This window comes from Myotis myotis, unplaced genomic scaffold, assembly GCF_014108235.1.
Source record: "Myotis myotis isolate mMyoMyo1 unplaced genomic scaffold, mMyoMyo1.p scaffold_m19_p_2, whole genome shotgun sequence".
Taxonomy (NCBI): Eukaryota; Metazoa; Chordata; class Mammalia; order Chiroptera; family Vespertilionidae; genus Myotis; species Myotis myotis.
Genome location: NW_023416324.1, coordinates 80,191,316 through 80,210,011, shown reverse-complemented (window position 1 = coordinate 80,210,011; position 18,696 = coordinate 80,191,316).

The following is an 18,696-nucleotide window of genomic DNA, read 5'->3' as shown; positions in this document are numbered from 1 at the left end:
GGATGTGTTGTGCTTGAGATGCCTAATAGTCTAATAAACATATAAAACTGTTGTTTTCACTTTGCAGTTGAGGAAACTGAGGAACAAAGAGGTTAAGTGACTTGCTCAAGGTCGCACTTGCAAATATAAAAATTAAAATGACTATTCTTTGGTGCAATAATAAACACATTTTAATAATAAATATATAAAATAGCTTAATAATAGTAATATAATATAATAAAAACAAATAATGTATCCTTATTATGCTACTGTTTATCTGCATATGGTTGATGGCCAAGTATTCCACCAAAGTTCAGTTTTCCCCAGAGAATTGTCTCTTGGAAACAGAAGTTCCAAGACTATTCATTGCCACTTGAGACTGTCGTCCAGCCTAGGATTAACGAATGATAGCCTAATATTATCATAAATAGAATAGAGGAAAAAATAAAGAGAACAAATATTATTTCAATACCTCAGAAGGCTCTCACACTATGGGAGCACATATGCACAAGATTATTTATTGCAGCCTTGTTTGTAATTGCAAATTTGGAGACATTCAAATGTCCAAACAGGGGAGTGATGAAATAAACAATGGTGTATCCACACAACAGAGAACTAGGTAGCTGTAAAAATAAATAAATAAATAATAAATAAGTAAATACAGATTTTTAGGAGCTGATTAAGAGTGATTTCCAGGATATATTGTTCAGTGAAAAGAGCAAAGTATAAAAAAAATTATATCCTATAGTATGGTACTTTTTATGTAATAAAAAATGTAAATACTAGTATATATATGAATCTACTTATTTTTGCAAAAATAAATATAGGAAAGACATATCAGGAATAAACAATATTGGTTACTACTGGAATTGGATGGAAGGGATGAGAGAGTAATGTCACTCTTCTGAGTGTGTCTTTTTATATAGTTTAGGTATTTGAGCCATTAAATGTGTTACATGCCCCTCCCTCCAAAATAATAACAATAAAATCAACCCACATGGGGGAAATCCCTAATAAGGAGAGCACACAGAAACAAGTGCACCTATGGTAATTGCATTTGAAATTAATAACAAACCACTCTGGAGGGAAGGGGTGTAGGGAGAGCCAACCAAAGTAACTTTTGAACACAGTGTACAATTCTATACTCTCAGATTAAAGAAAGAAAACGAAACTCTAAACACATACTGAATTCTACTTGGGTTTGTTTTTGCAATAAAATGGCAGAACATTTCTAAAACTACTCCAGTGAACTCTAGGATTGGGCCTAGATTGACAGTGGGTGCCAGGATTCTCACTACCAGTAATGGGAGCTACAAATATATGGAAAGGAGAAATTAGAGCATGAACTTGTGATGCTGAATTGGAATTGGAAGTATCACTATAAACCCCTGGTTTTTAAGATAGGTAAGTTGATAGATACATGGATGGATGGGTGGGTGGGTGGATGGATGATGGATGGATGGATGGATGGATGGATGGATGGATGGATGGATGGATCGATCGATCGATCGATCGATCGATGGATCCATGGATTCATGGACCCATGGATGACAGACAGATCTATAGACAGAGATAAGCTGTAGGTAGATTTTCCATGAATACTGTATGCTACCCAGACTCTTTTCAGGACTGGAGGACTTATTACCAAAATGCTGTAAAGTTGCTGACTAATGTAGCCTGGACCAATGTCAGCTGTTAGCCCTCTGCTGAAGAGACCCATCTTGCCCAACTTCATAACCGTTTTTCCAAGCAACCCCTGTTCAGTGAATGATTGATGCAGGGATTTAAAGGCCTTGATCTCTCACCCCGACTCAGGACCATCTAGCACCAGAGCTCCCACTGGATCAGCGGAGGCCTTTGTAGAGACTACATCAGAGCTCATCTTCTCCCTTTGCCCAATTCTGCTTCCTTCCCTTGCATTCTACAGGAGTTCAACCCTAGATGCTTCCTAATAAACTTTCTGCTCACTAATGTCTGTCTGGAGGATTCTCGGGGAACCCAGCCACGCACATGTGCCCACACACACACACACACACACGCACACACACATGCACACACCCTAGCTCTGTCTGCTAAAAAGGCCTAGAAACAATGTCTTGTCAATAACAATGAGCATACCTAGAGTCTAAATAATATTCTTCACTAAAAGAAACAAGGGCTCCTTGGAGAAGTGGATGATTCAAGGATTGGAACAAAGAAAATAAAAGATGAGCCTGAAACATCTTGCATCAAAAAGAAGTGTTTGTTCAAAGAAGAATTGAGCCATGTCAAAAGGATATGAGAAACAGCTTTAAGGCTTCTCACTGGCCAAATCTAGGACAATGTTAACATCAAAAAATAATGATAGTAACAAATTATGTACAACTGAATAAAATAAGAATCCGCCAGTCTATATTGTTATAAGTAAATCAATGAAAAAAAATAAACGAACGAATGAATGAGAAGGAAAATATCTTCCCTATAGTAAGATATCAACAAATAAATGTAGAAAGAATGATTGAATGAGAAAAATCGGTATTTGGTAAAAATCATAGTAATGATAATTCATGCAGAAACCATGAATGGATGCTAAAAACTATTGGGTGAGAGTTTGGTGAGGAATAGACTATCTACAGAGTCTCCTAACATCTCCCCACAAGGTACTTATTGATCACAAAAGGGGCAATTGTAGGTTTACGGAGGGCAGCTGGGTAGACACCATCCTCACCAAATGACCAATGTTAGCATCACCCACAATGTCACAAACTGGCATCCTACCTCCAGATAAAATGCTTTGAGGACACATCATCTTATGGTATTCCTGCCCAAATGCATAATCTCAATCTAATCTGAGAAAACATCAGACACTCCCAACTGAGACACATTCTACAAAATAACTAGCTTGTACTTGTAAAAATTATCAAGGTTATAAAAGACAAAGACAGACTGAGGAACTATTCCAGATTGAGGGAGACTAAGGCGATTTGGCAATGTGTGATCCCAGAGTGGACCCTGGACCGGATGCTTTTCTTCCTCTATTTTATCTTATTTTTGCTCAAAAGCACATTGTTGGGATAATTGGCAAAGTTTGAATATGGTCTGTTGATTAGATAATAGAATTTATCAGTGTTTATTTCCTGATTTAAAAAAATTATAGCATGGTTATTTAAGAGAATGCCCTTGTTCTTAGGAAATACACGCTGAAATGTTTGCAGATGGAGGGAATTATGTCTGCAATTTACTGTCAAATAGAGTAGAAAAATATCACACACAAAGAGAGAGTAATAAAGCAAATATGGTAAAATGTTAATAATTGAGGAATTTGGATGAATGGCATATAGAATAATTCCTGTATGAGGACCTCTTTGTACTATTCTTACAACTATTGGCATTTCTGAAATTATTTCAAAATTTATAGGGGCAACTTTCAAATATTCTACTTGATTGCCTAATAAATGAAGGATATTGGCTATTGGAGAAAGTAAGTGTTTAAGAAAAAGTGATTAAAAGTTTGAGGTTGTATATTTACAATTTGAACAAGCTGAATCAGAAAATAAAATTACCAAGCTGTACTAAATTTTCAGTGTTCTACTGCTATACATAGTTGCAATTTCAGAATGTGCCTTATAGGTTATGGTGCAATATCAAAAATATTTTTAGGTACTATAATAGAAAAGTAGAAGATAATTATCTTGTATTTATATCAAACTAGAGGCCCGGTGCACAAAAATTTGTGCACTCGGGGGGAAGGGGGGCTCCCTCAGCCTGGCCTGTGCCCTCTCGCAGTCTAGGACCCCTTGGGAGATAACAACCTGCTGGCTTAGGCCTGCTCCCGGGTGGCAGAGGGCAGGCCCAATCCCTAGTTGCAGCCCCTGGTCGGGGGCTCAGAGCAGGGCCGATTGGGGAGTTGGGGCACCGCCCCCTGTCACACACAGAGCAGGGCCGATCAGGGGGTTGGGACACCACCACTCTCACACTCAGAGCAGGGCCGATGGGGAGGTTATGGCTCTACCCCATCATGCACAGAGCAGGGCCCATTCAGGGGGTGTTGAGGGTCCCCCCCTGTCACCCACAGAGCAAGGGCTGATAGGGGGTTGGCGCACCCACTCTCACCTCGGGCGGCCGATGGGCGGTATGCTCTACACCATCATGCACAGAGCAGGGCCCGAGTGGGGGAGTCCCCCTTCTCAGGTTCCCCGCCACATCACACTCAGGGCAGGGCCATGGGAGGTTTGGCTCTTTTGAACAGAGAGGGCCCGTGGGGGGTTGGGGCGCTGGGGCAGCACCCTGTCACACACAGAGCAAGGGCGGATCAGAGGTTGGGGAGCTCCCCCGTATCAGGCACCAGAGCAGGGCTGATCAGGAAGGTTGGGGCCAACTTCCCCTGTCAAGGAACAGGAGCAGGGCGGATAGGGAGGTTGTGGCCCCACCCCCGGTCACACACAGAGCCGAAGGGCGATCAGGGGGTTTGGGCGCTGCCCCCTGTCACGCTGATCCCAGTGCTGCGAGGCCTCTCGGCTTCGCTGATTCCGGTGCTGGGAGGCATATTACCCTTTTACTCTATAGGATAGAGGCCTGGTGCATGGGTGGGGCTGGCTGGTTTGCCCTGAAGGGTGTCCTGGATCAGGGTGAGGGTCCCCACTGGGGTGCCTGGCCAGCCTGGGTGAGGGGATGATGGCTGTTTGCAGCTGGTCACACACCATTCAGGGTGGGGGTCCCCACTGGGGTGCTTGGCCAGCCTGGGTGAGGGGATGATGGCTGTTTGCAGCTGGTCACACACCATTCAGGGTTGGAGTCCCCACTGGTGTGCCTGGACAGCCTGGGTGAGGGGCTGAGGGCTGTTTTCAGGCTGGTGGGTGATGGAAGCTCCCAACTGCTCCTTTTTTTCTTTTTCTTTTTTAATTCTGGGCCAGCTTTAGCTCTGAGGCTCCAGCTCTTAGGCCTCCGCTGCTGAAAGTAGGTAATCGAAACAATGTATAACTCCAGCTCTGACTCCAGCTCTGAGATCCCAACTCCCTGAAAGCTGGTTTCTGGGGGGGTTTTTTTTAGGTTCTATATTTGTTAAAATGTTTCAAACTGCAGGCTCAGAGAGGCCTGCAAGGCAGGCGGGGAATGTTGGTTTCCTCCGTCACTGAAGCAAGCAAGCCTCATGTTAGTTTCAAGCTGCCTGGCTGCCGGCCGCCATCTTGGCTGACAGTTAATTTGCATATCTCCCTGATTAGCCAATGGAAAGGGTAGCAGTTGTATGCCAATTACCATGTTTCTCTTTTATTAGATTAGATGATTACAGCTAAAGTGACTTGCTATAGCTTTGGGGTTATTGATATGTTTCTTCAACACTATTGTAAAGATGATTTAATATCTTTATTTACATGTAGTTTATATTTAAATTTTTTTACTTTGATATGACTAAGAAAATGCAGATAATTTAAATTTATATTCCCTGGGATTGGGCCTAAACTGGCAGTTGGACATCCCCCAAGGGGTCCTGGATTGGAGAGTGTGCAGGCTGGGCTGAGGGGATCCCACCCCCATGCACAAATTTCGTGCACCAGGCCTTTAGTTCTAAAATAAAAGGTTTATTTCTAAAATGATTCCATTAATATAAATCTATTCATAAGGTTGCTTTGCAAGTTGAACATTAATTAACTCAAAAGTATTTCATGCACCACTGCTATTTGTCAAATAGTCCAGAAAGGACTAATTTAACCTTCTGAAAATGTTTTTAAAGAAAGGGAACTCAGATTACATTAGCCCAGATGACACCCATTTTTCTACTTTCAAAACCAGAGGAGAAAGTTTTAAAAGCTCTGGTTGAAAGTGGAGGAAACCAAAACATGAAAATAACAATCAGTGATGATTCTATTCAAATGAGGAATTTTGAAGAATATTGACTATTGAAACATTGGATTGATGACCTGGAAAATAACCTCTGATTGAGGAGAAAAGGCCACACTATTAGATTCTTTTTCATGAAGAGAGGGGAAAGTAATTTTTTAACCACTTATGAAAATCACAAAGATAAAATTCTTTGCTTCCTCGAATCTGTATAACTTTAGATTCTATGTCAGCTCACACTATTTAAGTCACAATCAAGAATGTGATGACTAAAAGAGGAATGACATTCTTTTACTGAAATAAAAGGATAAAATAGGAGGAGAAAATTTCAGGAGCTACATAATTTTAAAGAATTACATAATTTTAAAATTTTGCATTTATTCTTAAAATCAGTACTGCTAACTCAAAGAAACCATTTGGCATAAGCTTGCTTGGCTAATAGGTCCTTTTTTTTGGACCTAAGTTTGTTCTTAAGTTAAAAGTCTAAATCTAAGCCAAATAATAGTGAAACTGTGAGCATAATAGTTTAGTGATATTTTAGTAATTATACAGCAATACAAAATGGCAGACAGAAATAACCTGATTTAGAGCTAGTCCACGCTTGATCATCTACACTTATCTAGACTGAGTCAGAGCATCTATTTGTGACCGAGGAGTGCTTTTATGCTGTTCAGCTATCACCACGTCCTTGGATTATTGGTAGCCATGACTATGCTGCATAAATTGTGGATACCATGGAGGATAGTGACCACTGAGATAAAGAGCCCAAGGTAAAGGTTATCTAGGACAATGCACCAGTTCAATAAAATGATAAATTGAATTCAACAAAGATAACAAAATGTAGACCAGGTAAACTATTTTGTCACATAGTCAATAAAAAATAAAAGAAAAAATATAAATTTGAAACCAGTAGGATTGAACTCAAAATGAACTATACTTAGAATTTTGATAATGAAATTACAGAATATATACACTTGACAAAAGTGATTTTAATCATTTACCAAATAAGTTCCACTAGATATGAACATTTAGAGGCAAATTCTTTCATAGGTAGCATAGGAAATTTTGAAAATGAGTTTGCACATAATCTAATCTAACTGCCTCCTTTTGCAATCTGAGAAAACTAAGGCCAAAGGAGCTGTAATAATAGCCAAGAATTAATGTAGGCTTGTTGGGTCCCAAGAGCCTTACATAATTTCTCTTATTTCTCACCAAAATCAGACAAGCAAACACAGATTAGAAATCTTAGGCTAAGGGAGGCAAGTAATCTCTATATATAACAAGCCAGCGACCAGAACGCCATAATGACTAGAAAAACCGGTCGCTATGATGCCCACTGCAGGCAGCAAACTGGCTGGTTGGAAGGGATGGGGCCAGCAGGCCAACCTGCCCCATTCCCTCCCCCCAGGCATCCAAGCCCCTGACTGCCCTCCCCACCCCAATAGGGGGCAGGGACAGCTGGCCAACCTCCTGCAGCCCCTCCTCCTGGCTGGCCCCACTCCCAATGGACCCCCACCACCCAGATCTACCCACAGCCCCTCCCCACAGCCAGTTCTGCCCCCAATCAGCGCCCCCAAACACACCAATTGGGGTGGGGCTGGCTGGCCAACCTCCCACGTCTCCTCTCCCGGCCACTGACCCCTGATCATCCCTCCCACCCCATTCAGGGGCGGGGTTGGCTGGCCCACCACCCACAGACCCTCCCCACGGCTGACCCCGCCCCCCAATCACCCTCTCCAATTGGGGGTGGGGCCTGCCAGCCAATCGCCTTAGGCTCCTCCCCCCAGTTTGCCTGGTCAACCTCCCACCATCTCCTCCTCCCGACAGGCCCGGCCCAGATCTGCCCTGATTGGGGCTGGGCCAGCTGGACCCCACCCATGCACGAATTCAGGCACTGGTCCTCTAGTCAATAATAATAACAGTGTAATATGCTACTTAGGCCAGACGTCCTTCTGGAAGACATTCCCGACAAAGCTGGGGCTGCGAGGGAAGCCCAGGTCCTGGGTGCTAGTGGGAAGCTTGTCTTGGCAGCTGGGGGAAGGAAGGCCTACTCTTGCAGAATTTTGTGCTCTAGTTTCCACATAATCACATAGAAAGTGGCAGAGCAGGGGGGGACTCACCTTTAGCTACAGGAAAACTGTACATCAGGTTGTACATTTTCAGTTTAACTGGAATCATTTTAATAATCTAAAATTCTATTTACTCAAAATTCGATTTTTTCTAAACTCCAATTTAGAGTTAAAGGGAAGAGAAAAGAGAGTGATATTAAAGATTGTGGCCTAACTGCTTACTGTTAGGAAGAGGGGCACGAGATCCCTGATGTTTAGAGAGACTTGCTCTGCCCTGGAGTAGCCCCATTCTGGAAAAGAAGTAGGTTCTGTGTGCTCAGCCCTGTCTGGGGGAAGCCTGGCTTCCATGACACAGTGGGAAGACTTTGAATTTTGCCTTTGTTGGGAAAGAAACTCAAGCTTCACTGGTAAATTCTCCCAAGTATTTAGGGAAGAATTAACACCCATTCTGCAGAAACTCTTCCAGAACACACAAGGGAAGGGGACACTTCCCAGCTCACCTTCGAGTCCAGCATTACTCTGATACCATGACCGACAAAGATATTACAAGAGAACTATAGCCAATGTCCTCATGAGCACAGATGCAAAAATCTCTTACGTAATATATTAAAATGAAACCCAGCAATATCAAAAAGGGAATTAGGTCTGTTTGTATTTGCTTTAAAATTGAAAAAAAATTTTTTTGGTCATTTCCTTCAAACATCAAAACAAATCTTATTCAGATCTTGTGTAGTGTTATATACTTTTTTCCCTTGCTGGCCATGAGGGAGACAGCAGAGCTTCCTTTGAAGATCATTGATACTTTTATGGTAGCCTCATGGAGAGTGGGCAGAAAGGATCCCATCTTCTATATGACTCTTGAAAGGAAACACACATGGATTCTATCATTGCATAGCACATTATTTTTATAATTTCATATTATTTTATTATGTTATATACTTTAATAATCCTCTGAACTTTAAGAAACAGAAAACTAAGTATATCCCTCATTGTACATTAGGAAAACATATCTGTTTTATATTTTGACAGTGCTTTCGTTTAATTCATTTAAATCTTATAACAACCTAGTGCATACAGAGGACAGGTATTATTCCATTTTACAGCTCTGAAAATTGAGCCTCAGTTGTAACTCTTATATGACTTGCAAGGTCAGCATTAAAATCCACATGAGAGCACTTCTCTAGCCTATTAAGCTGAAGATTGGTAATCCTCACCCACCACATTTCCATTCTGCCTAGGTGGATGTTGAATGAAAACTTACAGCAGAATAATCTCTTATAAGGGAGGAATGGGAAATATTGGAGGCTGGTATCAAATGTTAAACTAAGAAAACAACATTTTATTTTTCTCTGAAAAGATCTCAGACATTGTCATATTAAAATATATACTTGGTGTGTGTATACATAAAGACACATCTTTCTATAAGAAAATCTCTTTGGTGTAATATAGCTTGTTCCTCAAGTTAAATTTGTTTCTTTCTTTGTTGATGTTCCTTTCAAGGAAGAAACTTGGAAAGGTTCTGCCTTAACATTTGCTCTGGTTATATTAACAAGGTTCAAAGGATTTGCAAGTAATTAGATTTTATAGTATTTTAAAAAATAAGAAATGTGGGTTTAATAAAATTTAAAGACTACCAGAAGTCCCTACTAGTTTTCCAGTAACCTACTAGTCTTAAGTATGAATACCTGCTAAATATTATTTGGGGAAATAATCTGAATAGTTTATTAGTAATTTGAATTGACAGAGTGAGCAGAATAATATTAACATTTATCCTTTGAAGTTTCAGTCTATTCATAGTGGAAGTTCATAGCAAAGTCTTATTTCTTTGGTTAGTTTAAAATTCCTCATTAATGTTTTAAGGAACTAAAACACTTGACTATTTTGAGTCATTAGCTTTAGATAATAAAAGCAATGGTTAACCCTTAAAATAAAGCTCTGAAATAAAGAAAATTAAGTGTCTCTTATAATATTTCTTTTTATAAATTCCTGCCAACCCAAACAATCACAGGCAGTGTTTCTGTGTATTTCTTTCCAGGTATTTTTATGCATAGATTTGGTGTCTATTTTACATTCTAGTAATATTACTCCCCTGGTTCTTGAACTTTAATTGGCATTGAAGTAGGAAGAAGAGGAGGAGCCATGGTGTGATCCTAAAGGCTTCCCTGTCAGCTCTCTGTACTCCTCTTATATTGTGTTTGCTGACTATGGAGGATGCTGAACCCTAGGGTGCTGCTCATTCTCAGAAGCCTACAGGAGAATCTTTCTTTCCTATTGGATGACATACGGAGACAAAGGTTGAAAGTGCCTTGAAGGTAAGCACTTAAGGGTTAGTGTGGGCTAAGGTATTAAAACCATATACGCAGGACTTGCCTACTTTGTACCACTTGATGCTGACATACTTTTGCTACTTAGGTCAATGTGACACTCATCTTCCATCAACACAATGAGGTGGAGGAGAGCTGAAAACAGGGCACAGCAGGAGAACTGAGAGGCAGTGAAGTGATATCACGGACTGACCAGAGTCTCATTGTTAGGGAAGGTAGAAAGGCTTTGGAAACCAGTAAGCCAGCCAGAGGAACTGAGTAGTCCCAGTGGATGAGGGAAGGAATGTTGAGCAGTTTAGTTTCTTCATAGTTTAGTTTCGCTTGATGACACCATCCAGTGCGGGCTTGCGTAGCTTTGAAAAGCCTGAATCATGTAGGCTAGGCCAGTGAGGAATGGCGAACCCCTAACAAAGTTGACTTTCAAACTATCTAATTGGAATTTGATGGGGGGGGGGGATGAGGGGGAGAAGAATGTCACAGCAACTAAAGGCACATGTCTTAGCCCTTTCTCTTTATGATCTCCAAGAAGAATGTCACAGCAACTAAAGGCACATGTCTTAGCCCTTTCTCTTTATGATCTCCAAGAAGAATGTCACAGCAACTAAAGGCACATGTCTTAGCCCTTTCTCTTTATGATCTCCAAGAAGAATGTCACAGCAACTAAAGGCACATGTCTTAGCCCTTTCTCTTTATGATCTCCACATAAGATTCCAAGCGTCAAAGTCTCTTATATGGCAATTGAATTAGAAATCAACAAGAGTGTGTGAGGGATGTCACGGTGAAGGTCTGGCTTTTAATACAACGTTTGCACTTCCTTGGAATGTGTGCGTTACTTTGTGCTCTACTTGCTTTTACCTTAAAATGATTATCCTCAAATTGAGAAATATTCTACAAGACGTGTACTCTTCAAAATATCAATGTCATAAAAAAACAAAAACAAAGAAAGACTGAGGAACCATTCCAGGTCAAAGGAGTGTAAAGAGTGACAACTGAATGCAATCCGTAACCCAGAGGCTTTCTTTTGCTATAAAAGACATTAATGGAACAATTGGTGAAATACAAATAAGGTCTAGATATTAGGTAATAGGATTGCATCAATGCTAATTTCCTGATTATGATAATTGAATATGTAATGCAATGTTACAGAAGAGAAAGAGTTTGTCCCCCCGGCGCTAGCAGAGCCAAACACTAGACACCGAGAATTGTAGTGGGAAAATATTGGCTATTTTATTATGGGTGGTGCCATCAAGGAGAATGGGGAGCTAATGCTCAAAAGCCTGAATTTGCCAATGTTGTGTAGGTTATAGATTACATAAGACAAAATCACAAGACACCATGGGTTAAGAGTTTGGGGTCGTGCAAGGAATTGATTGGTTGGAGGTGAGATAATAAATAATTTATTCAGGTCTTGAGGATAGCTCTGAGGTCTGTTCCGGTGTCCCTCTGTCTAGTATTATGAGAAAATAGCCAGGGGTTGTTATATCTTAGGGCTCAAGAAACATAGCTTAGGTCACGATGTTATTTTTAGCCTGCCAGAGGTCCGAAGCTTATGATCATTAGTCAGAACCAGGCTCTTGTCTTCTGCTGCCTCAGGGTTGCTTCTTATCCAGGGGAAAGGCTAGGTCTCTGAGGGGTGTAGAGAGAGAGAGATTATTTCTAGAGCTAGGATTTAAAGCCAAATTTATTCAGAGTCTACTAAGGACCTTTGTTTTGGAAATATCCTTATTTTTAGACTAGTAGCCCGGTGCACGGATTCATGCACATTGAAAGGAAATTAATTAGAAGAAAGATTCCTGCAGTAATTATGTTACTGTAAAAAATTACATGTCAAAATAGTATACATAATATAATATTATAAAATTGAAACATGCATGAGATTGGTGTCAGTGAGAGCTTTAATGTATCATGCATGTGGAAGTCAACATTTACTTTTAAATTGCCAGTGCACGTCATATGTACCTGTCAGTCGGTTGGTCGGACAGTCGGATGGATGGATGGTCGGTCACTTAGCTTTTATATAGAGAGATATTTGGATATTTACTTGGAATAATAGTTATTTGAAAGTATTTGGGGTTAAAGGTAGCATCATTTTTGCAATTTATTCTCAAACAGTTCAGGAAAAGATTATATACATAAAGAATGAGATCAAGTGTGATCAAATGTCAATATTTGAGGAACTTGATGTGGAACTGTATGGAAATTCTTTGCACTATTCTTTCCTGTAAGTCTAAAGTTATGTTAAGTAAAATTTAAATAGTAAAAGATAGCTTTAAATTTTAAAAAATGTTTGCCCTGGTCTTACCAACATTATACAAATATTTCAAGGCACTGCCATAAATACTTAGAATAGTTCAATTACTGATCATATGCATTTTTTTTCATGGCATTCACTAAAACTGTAATGGCAAAACACAATTTTACATTTATAATAAGGAGTGATCTAACTGATCTTACTATATGAATATCCCATCATCCACCAAAAGAATTGTCTCCACAGAGGACTGATTTACACATCAGGGCCCCAAATGGGGGACAAAGCCACAGAACATAGGTGTGCCTGATTTAAAGAGATAACATGCCTTTACCACTGTACATTTGAATATCACTTTTTCTTTCCTAAGTATTTTTGCCTATGTTATCTCATTTTATACCTTGCATTCAAGTACTACCTTGAACTTGCTTTTTTTCAAGCAAACATTTTCACAGCTAGATGGGATTATTTAAAAATATGTATTTGAAGCTGATTAAAAACAACTACAGTGTGAGAAAGATTCATTGACTGAATCAGAGCTAGACAGGGGAGAGGAAGGAGGATCACAATCCTGAAACCTAACCCCGTCTTGGGCAATCTGTCTATAATAAACCAAACTATCTTTTAGTCATGACAAGAACAATGATATTAACCCCAAAGTAATCTTAATTTCATGAGTATAAATTTGCCCTAATCTATTACAGTGACACTAACTAGAATTTTGTATTATCAGCTTGATGGGGTGTGGGGAGGGAGGGATAATGAATTTTAATTTTCAGTATTTTGAAGGGGAGGTAGATTCAAATGTAAGGATTTCTAAGAGACAATTTGTCAGTTATTCACATGTTTAATTATCTAACTGGACTTTATCTACAAAAACATGTGGAAAGTAAACACAGTAATTTTTAACAATGGATACAATCCAGGCTCCTATGTCACTCCTCTGCCTAACTCTCCCCTTACTTGAAGCTCATTTCCTCCACCCCCTGCAGCAGCCAAAAGGCACCTTCAAAGGCTTTTGTGCTGGCAATTTCCTTTTCCGTGCAAATATTCATTCACAGCTTGCCATCTGTCTGTCCCTTATCTTGCTTCTCTAACTTTTGCCTTGAGCCTTCCATGGCCAATTATCCAAAACTGCAAATTATACCCACCCCTAATTCCTGTACTTCCTATACCCCTTCCCTGTTTTATTTTTATTACTATTTTGCTTAGCATTTACAGTTTACTTGTTTATCTTGTATATGGCCGGTTTTCTTTCCTGGAATGTAAGTTTCATGAGGCAGTGTTGTTCTGTGCTCTATCACCAGCGCCTAATACTTGCCTGGATGTCACTTATTTCTTGAGTAAATGAATGAGTAAATGCTAGAGACCTAATAAAGGCTCATAGCAATGAGAAATAATATTAATAGCAATGGCAAATTTATGAACGGTGCACTGCCAAAGCAATTACTTATAAGTATTTTGTTTTCTGGTTTGTTTATCTTTACATTTTTACTTCTTTTAGTATGGACAAATAAAAGACTATGTTCAAATTTCACAATAGTGAATGCTGGAAAACAGTATGGAAATTTCTCAAAAAATTAAAAATAGAACTACCTTATATCCAGCTATTCCACTTTTGGGTATTTATCTCTCAAGAATATCAAGATACTAATTTAAAAAGATATATTCACCCCTATGTTTATTGCAGAATTAATTACAATAGCCAAGATATGGAAACAATCGAGGTGTTCATTGATGGATAAATGGATATAGAAGACATGGATATATATATCTTCTATTAAGTTTAGATGAGGTCATGAGGGTGGAGCCCTCATGATGGAATATTACTCAGCCATATAAAAGAATAAAAACCTGCCATTTGTGACAATATGGAAGGATCTTGAAGATATAATGCTAAATGAAATAAGTCTGAAGGATAAAGACAATACTATATGGTTTTGCTTATGTGTGAAATCTAAACAAAAAGAAAGAGAAAAAATTCACAATGCTAATGAATCCCAAAGCTGACCCTCACCTGAGTCAACACTTGCACATCCAGTGAAGGTATGTTAGAGGAGTAGCATGTGCTGCGTAGAGTTAAATTACTATGGTGCTCAGGAAAAATACGAACCGAGCCTAACTTAGTGAGTTATTAATAGTTCCTTCCCCAGGTCAACAATAATAGATATATATTTGAACTTATCCATTATATAGAAAATATATTAAATATGAAATGTGAGTTAGAGTATACAAAAGTGCTGCCTTCCAGAATACTGTGGACTGAATTGTGTCCTCCCAAATTCAGATGTGATGGTATTTGGAGGTAATTAGGTTTAGATGAGGTCATGAGGGTAGGGCCCTCATGATGGAATTAGTGTCCTCGTAGAAGAGACACCAGAGAGCTTGCTTCTCTCTCTCTCTCTCTCTCTCTCTCTCTCTCTCTCTCTCTCTCTCTCCCTCTCTTTCTCTCCCTCCCCCCCCCCCCTCTCTCTCTCTCTCTCTCTCTCACCATGTGAGGACACAGGGAGAAAGTGGCCATCTGCAAGCCAGGAAGAGAGACCTCATCAGAAACTGACCATGCTAACGCTTTGCTTTTGGGCTTACCGGCCTCCAGAGCTGTGAGAGAACACATTTCTGTCATTTAAGCCACCCAGTCTATGGTTATTTTGTTAGCTTGAGCAGGCTAAGACATTGAATAAAGTTAAAAGCCAGATATTCCCAAATGAGAAGTAAATCTTCCTTGTAGACAGCTGAACGTCTCACCTTTCTCCAGAATTACTCCTTGTAATTATTATTGTCCCCACACGGGGTGGGGTAGGGCTATTTACTTTAAAACCCAGACCCAAGTGAGGTCCTGAGGCCATTCCCACCAAACTCTGTAGACAGCTAAGACAGGCCTGGGCAGTTTGGGCAAGTGTTTGCAAATGATTAAGGAGTAACCATCGGCAACTACACAAACACCACGTATGTCAGTGCAAGACCTGATTTGTTCTCTGGCTTCACAGTGCCCATGAGGGCCTAACTCTCAGCGGACACCAGATTCATACCAACCAACGAGGACCACATGCTCAGACTCCTTTTCTCCTAGAAATCCGGGCCCAAAGAAGAGCAGGATCTCCTGCTTGTGTCCATCTGGGAAATGCCCACAACCCCACCTAATCACTGCTGTCTTCCTGGGCTCTGGGAGCTGAAATGTCTGGACATTTTGGACATGGACAGAAACATAGGGTGAGGGTCTCAGTCCAGACCCGTCAGGGCAAGGAGGGAGAGACAGGTCTGCCTCTCTCACACTGGGGTGCAGATGGCTTCCCGATGAACCTCTTTCAGGAATTCTGAACCAGGGGAGAGAAGAAGGAGGAGAAAGCAATTGACAGAGCACAGGGTACTTAGAGCCAGAGAGATTGCCAGGAAGAAAGTCGACTTTTGCTGTCAAGTCATTTTCAAAGAATCACAATCTCTGATAACACAGCAAGGACAAAATATGGAATAAGTGAAGGAGGGGTAAGATTTTCACATCAAGTGATACAAACTCTACAAATGTCAGCAACAATCAATGAGCCAGGCAGAAATTATGTAAGTCAAGTCTAGTGAGAAGTTACCTCGTTCTAAAACACTCATGGTTTTATCTTGTTCTATCTTGTTTATTTAAAGCTTGTGGTTTTTCCTACATATGTAGCTGATTTCATGTACTTTTGGTATTGCTACAGCATTTCTAACAGTTGTTCAATTTCTCCCTGAAAAGTTGGTACTCCCTAACGTTCCACTGATTTGAAAAATGTTCAAATCCTCCTCCCCACCTCCACCACCAAGTTCCCTGTCACACCCATCCTCACAATGTATCATGTTGGCCCCACCTTTCCCTGCAGAAGGCATGCTCTGACACAGCACGAGGGGCAGGGAGAGGTGTCATTTTGATCAGCTGGTTAGGACACCTACCAGTTAGCACAGGTTTGTGAGTTTGAGCTTGGCAGATTGAATCTATCTTCTGTACCACGGCTCCCGATTGCATTCCCAGCTTCCACCCAACCTCATTCAAGATGAGAATGATAGCAAACCCTATTGTGGGTGGATCAGCACCTGCATATCACCAGACTTGAGAAGCAACTGTAGCAACACAGGCCTAATTATTGATCATCTCTATAAGCAAAAGACGGGTATCAAACTGTTAAACAAAATTGTTTTGTTGTTAAACAAAATGTGCCAAGTTGGAAATGATTTCTCAGCTCTGAGCATCTCTCAACTAAATAACATGTGCCAAAGAAGTAAGCGTATCACACAACCTGACATTTCAAGGCATCCAGGTAGTGAGAAGAAAAACAGAGGAAGGTGGTATTTCAGAATAAAAAAAAAAAAGACAGCTGAGAAACAGTACTAGTTGGACTTTTTTGTGGTGATCATACTTTCTGTTTATAATTTTCCTAGTATTCATAACACTAGGTATAGATTTGGAACTCCCCACCCCAAGAGACTCTTGCTGTCTTGATATGTCTCCAGAAGTTCATGTGCTGTATTTGTTTCTATCACAATCAAAACTTAGAGCACTGCATGCAAAGTACCAAAGTAAAACATCAATACGAACTAGAAATACCTGATGAAATTACAGGTACATTTTTCCCTTGTACTTTTCAGTCTTTTCCAAGTAGTCTGCCGTGAACATGAACTATTCTCACAGATAGAAAAATATGGAATAACTGATAGGAAAAAAAAAATCATTTAAACTGTCTGCTAATGAAGACAACGCTGTTTTGAATGTTCCGAAGTTTGTAATATGGGTTTTGCCTATTCTTTCTCCATCCCTTCTTTCACTCTTCGAACAGCCAGCTTTGAAGATGAGCCACTCTGTGTTGATGGTAGGCCAGGGTCAAATGAAACTACTTCTGAATTTCCCAAGTCCAGTATTTCAAACGAGAGGTTTCAGCTCACTGGACGCATTCTAACACACTTGTGCAAAATGAAACGTTGCTTATGTGAATAATTAGCTTGCATAACGTGTGAAAGCAGACAGTTTTTCAGACAGTCATTGAGTGTCCTTCCCTCCACGCTCTTGTAAATGAACGCTGAGGGAGGGAGAAGGCCTGTCCTTGGACCCAGCACAGGGTTTCTGCAGTAGTGTGTGAAGTGTTTAGAGAGAAATGAGCCAGGGTAGGTACCCAGCTGGCCAGATCAGACCTAGCGCTCAAGCAGAAGAAAAAATTCTGAAGCAGACAATCATCGCATCACCTTCTACAAATACCATCTAGTGCTCAGTCTTTAGCCCTAGCATTCGAGACACAGAGAACAACTGTGGTGCTTGGGGGTGTTTGATCCGCCAGCACTGAACTGGCTCAGCCAACTCTACCTACCACTTAGTTATGATTTCTGTTTTTAAAAATCTACCTTCATGATCTGACCTTTGTACTTTGCTGGTTAATTGTAAAAATTCATCTTTACTGCTGAAAGTAGTAATACAGCGGTACCCATTTTTTTCCCCATAGGACCCCTTCTAGCTTGCCCCTCCCCCCACCCCAAGCCCCAGGCCTTCCCCACACTATTGTTTGTGTCCATGGGTTTTGTTTCTATGCATACAACTTCTTTGGTTAATCTCTTCCCAACTACCACTCACCCCCACCTTCCCTCTGAGATTCATCAGTCTGTTCCATGTTTCTGTCACCAGATTATTTTGTTCTTTAGACCCCACATATGAGTGAGATCATGTGATATTGTCTTTCTCTGACTGGCTTATTTCACTTAGCATAATACCCTCCAGGTCCCTCTGGCTAATTCAGAACTGCCTCAGTTACTCTGGGTGCAATGCAGTTACCACCCCCAGGCTGAGTTCTGAGTCTCTTATTTTGGAGTTTGGCCCAGCTGGGGCTTGAAACTGGCTCCAGACATTTAGCAGCATCACCAGATGGTAGGATCCTCTAGGAAGTAATTCTACTGTGGTCTTTCTAGTTCCCAATCAAGTCTTTGAGCAGCACTCTGCTTTCTCACCCAGTCAGCAGCGAACTTAGCTTTCTCATTCCTTAACTAACTAGTCTCTTCTGAGAAAGAGAGAGAGAGAGAGAGAGAGAGAGAGAGAGAGAGAGAGAGAGAGAGATTGGGCTCCTATTTCCCATATAAGCTAGTAGAAGGAGTATTCTTTTTCCCCCTGTTATCAGGATTCCTCTCCCCTCCAAAAAGCCATTTTCCTTTCTTTTTTTGTTTTTAGTTCTTTTTTTTTTGCTTGTTTTAAGAAATCCTTCTCCTCAGTCTTATCTGATATTTCTTAATTTCAAAAACAACTCAAATCTCG